This window comes from Ostrea edulis, chromosome 1, assembly GCF_947568905.1.
Source record: "Ostrea edulis chromosome 1, xbOstEdul1.1, whole genome shotgun sequence".
NCBI lineage: Eukaryota > Metazoa > Mollusca > Bivalvia > Ostreida > Ostreidae > Ostrea > Ostrea edulis.
Window position 1 is genome coordinate 64419299 of NC_079164.1, and position 11733 is coordinate 64431031.

The 11733-nt window shown below is 33.1% G+C and overlaps 1 pseudogene; it reads left to right on the forward strand.

Moving 5' to 3' along the window:
- The first annotated feature begins 1712 nt into the window (after positions 1-1712).
- LOC125647141 (uncharacterized) lies at positions 1713-11564 on the forward strand (annotated as a pseudogene).
- Positions 11565-11733: the final 169 nt, after the last annotated feature.

The window sequence follows — 11733 nt, forward strand, 5'->3', positions numbered from 1 at the left end:
AGAGCCATCCGTAGTCAAAATCAGTGTACCACGAACGGCCTAACAATCGATATGAAACACGTCAGACAGCATTTGACCCAATGATAGGTTGTATTGGTAAACTAGATCGTTATAATGACCATATAATTTGCAAAATGCTAACTTTAAACGAGACTGTTGAAATCCCTGTACCATCAACATGTTTGTCAGTAGCTTGCCTCGATTTAAAAAACTGATCATATGTAGAACAAGCTCTTGTGTATCGAATCAATTGAAAGATATAAACACCATATGCAGGTGATCATGGAATATAGCTGCATGAATATTGGAAGTTGACGATGGAGAAGCTGAAATCATCCCGTTTGTCATAAAGTTGAGTTGTTAGTTTGCCATTAATATCTACTTTCAATAAAACATCTAAGTATGAAGGAGAAGTGAACGACTCTTTTATGCTTTTATTCGAGCTCGTAGGGTTAACTTTGCTTATCCTGCTTTCATCGTGCGTTTACTGATAGGTCATCGTTGACTTTGCGCTTGCGTTGTGCCCCGTTCACTAACAGTTCACCAAGTTGCATTCAGCATTCACACACCACATCGCACATTGTTCAAACAGCATTTGCTCAAATTCAAAAGTATAACGTTTCGGGGATCTTTTAAAAAATGAATGGGAAATTGAATTTTGCAAACAGGCCGTATTATTCTTATCTGCAATAGCATGTTAAAAATATTAGCCTTACCAGTTACATGCAGAAATAAAAAGAAGAAAAAAAATAGAAAAAAAAAAAATGAATGAAAAGGTTTACATGCAAAATAGAACATTTCTGTTCATTATTGTATTCTAGAAATGATTTTATTGGTTGCTATGAACAAAATCAAAGTGTCATTTTATTACTTGCATCCCCCCTTTTTTTCGTTTTCTCTCTTTTACAAACATTGAAAACCTTGTAGGTGTTTAGTCGTGTGTAATTAGTCGTGTGTAATATAAAAAATCACCAGGTGAGTATCCCTCTAGCTTTGAACAGCCTATCAAGCCATGAAATGAAGAAAAAAGGATTTTCACAACATCGATTTTTTTTTACCAATGGTATGCATTTACCCCCCTTTTTTTCCCCGCTTTCTCTCTTTTACAAACATTGAAAACCTTGTAGGTGTTTAGTCGTGTGTAATTAGTCGTGTGTAATATAAAAGATCACCAGGTCAGTATCCCTCTAGCGTTGAACAGCCTTTCAAGCCATGAAATGAAGAAAAAAAGATTTTCACAACGATTTTTTACCAATCAGGAAGGAGAGGAAGTGTGTAGTTCGAAGACTGTAAAACACCGCTATGATGTTTCATTAAAACTTGGAGAGGATGAAAATACGCTTAAAAGATCGCAAATTACATATATTAGAGGGAAAAGGCAATGACTCAAAATGAACAGATTACTACACCCCCCCCCCCCCAAATCCCCAAACAAACACCAAAAAGACCCCCCTACCCCCCCCCCCCCCAAAAAAAACCCCGACAACGTTAGGTCGCTAATTTGTGGGGTGTTATTGTTAATTTTGCCGGAATTTTGTCGTCCTTTTCTTCAATTGACCCGTCATCTTTTAGTTATTTCAGAAAACAAACACCAGGATCATCGTCGTCGCTCTGTAATATTTGCATTCTGGCATCTTTTCACCCTGACTTTAAGCACGGTAAGATGACAAAGACACAAACGAGCCACCATATTTTCTTACATCTTTCAATACCCAACATGTATATGTCTGCAGAATGACATTACACGATATAAGGTAAATATCGTTTAATAAATCATCATCTAATTTTGTGAGTTTATCATGATTTTCAGGCGTAACTAGGTACGCCATGATATTGTTTTTTTTTTAGTTATTTTATCTTTAACAGTTAATACGCACTGGAATGAATAATTCTGATAAAAAATATTTGAACAGTATAGACGTAACAGGGGATCTCTGCGGGGCCTCATGTAAACCTGTTGACATTTGATGAATTTTGATATTAAACTTTTAATTTTATTTTACTAATTTATCACGCTACTTGATTTTTACCTTGTTGTTAGATCACATTTACGACATATATTTATTTGATAATTTAAAAAGAAAATTAATATTACCTCAATACATTTACCACATTCATATACAGTATAATTACAGTGTCAATTCAATACCCGTGCATACATTTCGAGGCTTTACATTATTCAGCAGAATTCTTAATGCGTTTCAAAAGGTTCAATAGTTTAGATTTTTTTCCTTTCAAAGTTAGAAATTTGATTCCAATAATAATTTTATGAAAAAGGAAATCAACTGGATGTTATATACAAAATATAAACATTTCTGCGGGCATCTTGCTTTGAAACTTGAAACTAACGTTAAAACGATATTTGACAAACTGTAACCTGTGCTTTTCTTTCCATGTATTTTCCCAACAATCAGTTTATGTTCCAAACAATGTAATCGTTGAAAATAGATATTTTGAACCAGTAACGATTCATCCACATGTAATGTTGTCATCTACTGAAATTAAAATGCGCTAATAGATTTGTGTTCGTTTACAAGTAAAAATATTCTGATTACAACATATTTTCACATCGACATTTCATGTTCATGGAATATTATAATGATAATGTGGTCGCTGAATATTGTGATAATTTATCTGAAATGTGAAATCAATATTTTTTTAAAACTTGAATTCTTGTGTAACAAAGTCATGATAACATTTACAACCTGTTTCGAGCAAAAATTCCAAATGTAATACTTGTTTTAGATTTCAAAAACACCAAGCGCATTGGATTTATTATTATACCACTGGGTATCTTTGAGATATATATCAATAGTAACAAGATATTGCATGTCCCTTAAAGCGCTTTACTTTAATGGAAAGGTACAGAAATGTTAGGCGGATGTCGATACCCATGTATAGTGAATTTCTTTGTTATCTCTCTCTATTCTTCAATCTGTCTGTCTGTAATTGATACTGTATCATATTGATTAAGCCTTATCTTTAAACCTGCTAACCTGGGAAGTGAATTATTAACATGGTCTAGACGTTTGCTAACGCCCAAGTTTTGTTCAAAATATTTCGTTTCCTGATAAGCAAACTAGATTCTTGCCTCACCATAGTGATGTTTACCTTGTCACCTGTCAGTATCCAGAGATAACCCAATGCCCAATCATCTATACATTACAAATTGATTAATCACTCAGTGTAAGAAGGCGCACCTGTAACACGTGTGGGGGTTTTCCAGTAATTCGCAGTATGGAATTGATCTGAAGGTCTTACAAACATTTAGCAACGAAACCGAAGCATCCCCTTGGTAATCTATAAATATTGTGCAATACATTAAAAATTTAGTCAGTAGATATTTTTGTTCCATTTTTTCATGTAAGGTGATCGGCAGGAATACCAAGCACAATGATATGACCAATAGTATGACCAATTTTCAACATAATTGTGGTGTAGCATCTCTTTGGGTAAGGGGTGGGGAAAAGTGAATTCCATTTATTGGGTTTAACCATCTTAACATTTATCACATTGCAATTCTTAATCATTTTTACTTTACTGTTGGGTAATCAAACAAAGTTCACCCTGGTCAATTTAACATGACAACTGGGTGTATAGTTAGTCATGAAGGATTCAGCACTACGACTGTGTAATTCATGGTCCCTGGGTTAGAGGATCAGCCTCTAATATGGGGTTATATGGGTCACATAGTTAAAATAAATGTTAAAAAGATTCTATACCCCTAAGTCTTTAGAAAACAAATGGTTACAACGAAGGTTTGTTTAAAACAGATACCACCCAAATACAATTAAACATGCTAAGTTTAAGAGCTTGTCTACGAGAAAACCATGCAAACTGTGATGGAAGCAAGGTTGTCGGATCAACAACATATTTTGAGTGTAATAAAGTACATCAATATCAAATACTTTGGCATATTTTTTCGGGGGTGTAGTCATTGGATAGGGATTTGCAGCCATGTTACTAAAAATAGCACTTTTGTTCTGACAAAAGGGTAAAATTATGTATATTTTACCTTTCTATTTAAAAATTCTAACAGGTTATTGAAAATGGATTTTTAAAAATTGACACAGTTTATAAAAGAACTGGATATGCATATTCATATTGTTTAGTGGGAATCTAAAATTTTACTTCCGTTTAAGTGCACAAAGGTCACAAATTTGGCACGATTCCAGATTTTGATAAATTGCAGAAAATGATAACTTTTTGAATCAACTAGTAGTCAAAAAATAACGCTTTGATTTATTCAAAATTACTTTCATCTTATAGAGAAGAAATATATTTACGATATATCAAAAATCTGTCTTTGGACTCTCGATTATAGTAAATATATTAACACTTCAAGTTGGGCATTTTTTCCTGCTTGTAGAGCTTTTATTCTGGTAGCCACCTAAACCTGTTTGCCATGCATGGTCCTTGTTATCTTATTAAGTCTTATATAATTTAATTATTTCACATCAGATGACCAGAAGTATGTATCAACCATTTTTTTGTTGCTATGGGTCCTGGTTGCCATGATGACAAATTGCAAAATTTGAAAAAATAACGTTTCTAAAAAAATAATATGCATCGTATGAATAGTTGTAATTTAACAAAATTGATATTTGTGTACTTTTAAAATGCAGTTTCATGCCAATTTATATGCTATATATAATAAATTCTTTATTTAGACAGGATAGCACGATTAGTACAAATGACTAGTTTACATTGTGGTCCTACAGAGACTTAAATATACCACAAGCAATTGGATCATATTTCTTCATAGATTTGCTTTTCCCATGGATACAATAAGGATAAATCTATTTTTAAAAATCTGACTGGTTATTGAAAACATACTGAAATAATCAAACTCAATCGCAAATACTAAGCCAGACAGCAATGTAACTTTTGAAAAGTTGTATGAGAGTCACAATATTGATATTCTAAAACAAATAAAATTGTTGCCATAGTAACATTTAGACCAATTCAAAGACTGACGTGCTTTAAGTTCAAAGGTAAAATTTGTGTGAAGACAGAACTTAATAAATATCCACAGTATAATACCCCAAATCTTTATCTTTTCCTCGGGACAGTTAACACGTCATATGAAGTTGTCAGGTACAATATATTAGATAAAAAGTACTTTGTGGTTAGGAATTTTTAGATGTCATCAAACTTTAACAAATGAAGTACCCAGAAAAAAATTGAGCAGCAACCCTTAAACAATAAAAATAACATTCTTAATATGTACATAAAAAGAAGAGTTGTCAGATGACTGTACCTAACCGTTTGTTCAAAAGGTTAAAAGTTTTTGAAAAATAGGTCAAAGTCCAAGGTCGACGTTGACAGTTCTGGTAACAAAAGAATTAATGACATCTATGTTTGAAACATCAAAGATCTATCACTCTTGGTTCAAAAGATATAACCAAGATAAAGTTTTTGAACAGTACGTCAAAGTTCAAGGCAGAGGTCGTTAGGTCAAACCAAAACAAAGGTCTCTTCATGAGGCATCTATATATGTAAAATATCAAAGCTTCATCCCTATTGGTTCAAAAGACATAGCCCAGGTTAAAGTTTTTAAAAAAAATAGGTCAAGGTCACAAGGTCGAAAGTCTTGGTACCACATCAAAGGTCTCTTCATGGGGAATCAATAAGGGATCTATCAAAACCCTACCCCCTTGGTTTAGAAGATATAACCCAGGTTAAAATGTTTCCTTAAAGTGGCGCCGACGCCAACACTGGGGTCATTACAATACATGTAGCTCTCCGGATAGTCGTCCCGGTGAGCTAAAAGGAATGTGTATGTTCTTTTCTTGTCTTTCTTTTGTTTTTTATTCTTACATGTAGCGTATTATTCTACATTCTAAATCCATGTGAAAGGGTTCGAAGCAGCCATTATAAACATTATATTGAGAGGAGAGGGGTGGTAATGGTAAAATGCTCTTAGATAGTGAATGATCTTGTTAAAATCATAAAATAATCAATAATGTTGAATATATCTAAATACAGAAATATTCTTTGCATTCGCACTCCACTCCAAACACCATTACACGTACAAATGAAATATAGCTTAAATACCAACTGACAGTAATCACATAAATTGCACCGAAGATGAAAGTCAGATAATAATAACGTCCGAATTCGCACTAAAGTAAAGAAGTTCGCTTGTAATAATTGGAAATATAATTTGTAATGAAATGTATTGTTTATACCTGAACCGACCGGGTATAGTCTGTCCTGTCTAAACACGTACAGTGTGGCTAGGTGGAGAGTTGGCACTCATCACCAGGGCGGAGGGTGTGGGTGGGTGGCAAATTTTTTATAGAACCTCCCAACCTCCCTAAATATTACTTTTATCACAACCCAAAGCTCAAAATCCTTGATAATGATAATAATGGGGGGGGGGGGGTCCAAGGATTTAATTAATCAGTTCAAGCTTCCATTTCAATTGTTTATTGATTGCCATAAAAAAAGTAGAGGGGGGGGGGGGCTGATTTAGCTAAAGAGACCTGATCGAAATAATCTTCGGTTTCCCTGTCAGTTAAATGATTTTTCCAAATTTTTCCCGATCAATTTCTCATGATGAACAAAGTATAGTGACGATCCAAACTCTACCTACATCAATGACTTTAAGAAACTAAATTAGCATATACATATACGTAATACCATCAGTTTACAATATCTATATATTTGTTGTTGGTAAAATAGAGAAAGGTGTAAATTTTCGCATGTTGAATCGTAACCTATGATTAAGCATCAAGTATGTCATATTGTTACATTGAGCACTGAAGAAGAAAGATACCGAGCAAACTGTTACAGTATACATTCTTCGAGTTCACTTTATGCATTTTTATTTCACACTTTTCTTATTTTGTCCTGTCCTCATTACTTAGTGCATATATGTAAACTAATAAAAATTTTTTGTCATCAATCATGATGGTAAATACATTTTGCAAATTCGGGGGGGGGGGGGGGGGGGGGGGGGGGGGGGGGGGGCTGCACTAGATCCTCACATGCTCCATCTGGACTGACTATAGATGCATATTTTCTTGATTTCCTCCATATAACATCTAAGCATTCTCGGTTAATGCATGAATTATCAAGGAAAGAACGCTTTCAATTCTTCAATGACAAAATACCTGACCACTGGTACTAGTTTGCAGTATAACAGGACGAAGTACCGGATAATAATAATAATAATGATTGGTTTTATATAGCACCTTTTCCAGCGTATGCTGCTCAAAGCGCTTTACAATACGGATACTTTTTAAACCCTGCCAATATTTAGAAATTTCTGGATTACATTCACAGATACTGTTATGTCTTTCACTGATATCACATAAACATGATGTACAAATTCTCAAATCCCATTTCAAGTCGAAATCATAACATTCCATAATATTGCTATCATTTTGTACCTTCTACGTATGAAGAGTGCATCAAAGGGGAGGTAATTCCAGCAACAGGTCTATTTCATTAAAAGACCCCCTTTTTCATATAAAATAGTAGATTACTGGGATTTATTTATTAGATAATGTTAAATCCATCAATAAAATTAAATTTCCAAACAATTTATGCATCTAATATCATAAATTTTAAATCTTTAATCTTTTAAAAGATAATTTTAAATGCTTAAAAATATTCATTTTTGTCAGTTTTTAAATTTTAATTGCAAATGAACGGCCAAAAGTCCAAAGTACAATTTTTTAATATTTTACAGACAAGGATTTATATCAAAGTATTATACACTTTTAAAGAAATTTAAGCGTTACTTTTGCAGCAACACCTATTTCAAAATTGACCATATAACACAAAATGAAAAAAGTTTGGCACAATGCCAAATTACAGGCTCCATGTAATCTCTATATGGACACTTATGATGTCAAACATGATTTCTCCATAAGTGGTTTACATGGAAATATCATTTAAAAAAATCCATTCTTTTCATAAGCCTTCAGAATTGATTTGCATTTTTGAAAAAATAAAACCCTAATAATTAAGGATTTCTCTTGTGTTCAAAGACTAGTCCACGTGTAAATACAGAATGCGCTGTTACTAAAAATAGAAACGACCTATCAATAAATTGACCTCAAATTATAATTATTACAACCATATACTCCAATGATATAAATGATTAGAAATGATATTGATGACCACCATTTCCTTCATTTTTATATATTTGCATAATTTTCTCGTAGACAAGCTCTTAAAACATATAACACCCAAATACAATTAGACATGTTAACTTTAAAACAGATAACACCCAAATACAATTAGACGTGTTAAGTTTAAAACATATAACACTCAAATACAATTAGACATGTTAAGTTTAAAACATATAACACCCAAATACAATTAGACATGTTAAGTTTAAAACAGATAATACCCAAATACAATTAGACATGTTAAGTTTAAAACAGATAACACCCAAATACAATTAGACATGTTAAGTTTAAAAGATATACATTTTTTGTAACACCCAAATACAATTAGACATGTTAAGTTTAAAAGTTGATAAGAGGAAAACCAGAAAGCAATATAGTTTAAAACTCTTCTTTATATTTCTAGGACCACTGAAGTGAGAAAACAAGAAAACTTATGTATAAGCTTCTACACGTTTTGTGTGTGTGTAATATGTGCTTTGTTGTGCAAATCGGTATGAAGATGTGATTTTATCGGTTTAGATAATTCATATCACGACAATATTCGTGATGTAAGGGTAACTGAATCATTCTAACCCTTCCTTAAAAAATCCAAACTAACCTTAAAATCAGATTCCCATTCAATATTTACGTATTTACGTATGCGTAGACAAGCAGCATTGGGTTTGTTAGCTTACCTGAGATCACATGAGTTATTCTGATAAAAATTTGTCCGCCCGTCCGCTTGCCTGTCTGTAGATTTATGTACTTCTTTAACTTTCCACATTTTATGATTTCTTCTTCTGAACCACTGGGATAATTTCTATAAAACTTGCTATAAAGTATCCTTAATGAAGGGAAATTAAAATTATTCAAAGGAGTGAATATGTCCGATTCCAATGGGGAATAATTAAAGAATAGTGAACATAGGATTAAAAGTTTAAGAATCTTCTTCTCAACAACCAATATTACCAGAAGCAAAACATTGCAAAAAGAAAATCTTCCCAATTTCAGCATGCAAACATCGTCATGTAGTGTATATAAGATTTTCCACCATATGTATGTCGGTCTTACTCTGTCTTTGCTTGACTAAATTTGTTTTGAAAAAACATTGTCATATGTACTTCTTCTCCAGAACCACCCCCACCCTCACCCCCCTCCCCCAAATCAAACCAAAACAACAACAAAACAGAATTACCACCACCCCCAGTTCCGTTCCAAAAATTTTCACGTCTTCATATGAGTGAAAAATTCTCGAGCGTTAAACAATACACAACCAACCAACCCCGAAAATTGACACGAACCATTCTTTAATAAAAATGATGCAAATTTCGATTGAATAAAAGGGAAAATATCCGGGGAAAGGTGACTTGTAAGGCGGTATTTTTGAAAATCTCAGGAACCTTTAATAATGAAAACACCAAACTTGCATGAAATTTTTACATATAGTGCAACTTCATTGTTTTAATTGTTGGCCACCTTGTCAGGTCGGCTTGGGGTTACACTTGGGATTCAAAGTTTTACTTAAGAATATGAGGATGATATTGAAAAAACCCCACAAAACCACCTCACATAGTGTATATTCAATTTCGTTTAAATGGTTGCTACCAGGGTCAACATGGGAACACAATGTTAACGTATAAAGTAGTAATATATAGGGATAAATTATGCTATATTGAATTCAAAGTATCCTCATGTAGTATATATCCCAATTTGTTCAAATGAAAAGACTTGGGATCAGAACAGGCCTACTATAGGGGTTTAAAGAGCAAGAATATTAATTTTTTTTTTTTTACAGTATGGCAAATTAATTAAAAGCATATTGTATTTGGAATAGATGACGATTTGTAGTCACCTCATGGGTCTATAGCAGTTACACGATGCTCACAAAAACCATGAACGTAAAAAATGCATAAAATAATCCTCAGAATTGAAAGCTTCCAGAAGGAATAAAATGATTATAGTCTGTTTAAATAATACAGGTATTTAAATTATCGAGTCTTATACTTCTGTATGAGCACACTGACTCAAGTGAGTGTTTCAACCAATATATTTCTTGTTTCTCATTTCTACAGAACTATGAAAGCTAGAAAGATCAAGATCACGAAATTGACAGTAACGTTTATTACGGGTATTGCAATTATATATCTAGCAAGTACATGGATAAAACGCGAAGATGGTAGATCTGTGATTTCTGGAAATAAAGATTTTGAAGAAAGCCGTAACAAGTTTGGTAGTATTATTGAAAGGAGGTATATTGATCAAGGAAGTGGAGTAGTGACAACTCAGAAAAAGAAAGTAATGACAAAATGCGGAGACACCGAGGATGATTTTATGATGTCAAGTTTGGATTTGGTGAAGCCATTGTTATCAAGTATACAAGAAAACCACAACGCAGCAAGAAATAGAACATTTCTATGTCGTAATGCGATCAAACCTCTATCTGAAAATGATCTCACACAAGACGAAGATAATAGAAAGGAAAAGTGCATAAAGAGTTTTAAATCCGACTATTCAAAATCAAACGAACAATTCTGGAAAGGTGATATTCAATATGTACGTCACAAACATCATAAATATCTAAATAGAGATAGTGTTGTTTTGGATATAGGAGGAAATAAAGGTGAAGATGCCGAGGCTTTACTTAAATCGTACAATCCTGGAAACTACGTCATATTAGAACCAATCAAGACATTATTCAATGCATTGGTAAACATGTTTGAAAAAAACAAAAATGTTATTCTATATGACTTTGGCCTAGGACGGAAAAGTTTTTTGTCAACGTTGTGGGATATGGTGGAGATGCCACTTCCATTTTCATTGAAAATAACCAAAAAGAGTCTTGTTTACTTCGAGTATTCAATACAACTGAATTTATGATTCGTCTGGGAGTTCCATGTGTCGAGGTTGATCTGATAACAATCAATTGTGAAGGGTGTGAATTTGATATTTTGGAAACTCTACTATCCACTAATATCATCAACATGTTTAGACATATACAATTTGCAACGCACCCTACTTTAAAACATCTAAATCAACCTGTTGCAAGATATTGTCAAATTCAGGAAAAATTATCGAGAACTCATGTTATATCTTACATGGAAAAGAAAGGATCTCACATAAAAGACTCCTAATAACCGGTTATCCTGAGTTTTAAAATTTATCTATATGTACATACTGTACCTTAAATTACTCCAATATGTGCATAATTTGATCTCATACAAACATCGAATTTTACTTTTTATCAGGGATACCGATTTTTCTAAATGTTATATATAACCATATAATGTTTGGAACCTATTCTACATATACATCTTCTAGGGAATGTAAAGAGATGCGGGAAATGAATTTAATTTAGGGACAAAACTGCTGTAATGTAAAATGGGTTTACTATGTTCAATGTAAAAATCTATCTGTAGTTGTTTATAAAGAAGTTTTGACGAGTGACTTAGTCTGATCTGCATTAGGTTTAGTGCTGCGTGATTTCATCAATTCTATATCCATTTCCATTTCATTTAATATTTGGCTCATCTGAACTGAAAAACTCCAGGGTGGTTTTCTGATCGTTCTCGCGTCGTCAGTCTGTCAGCTCTCAGATGTTGGAATATTTTTG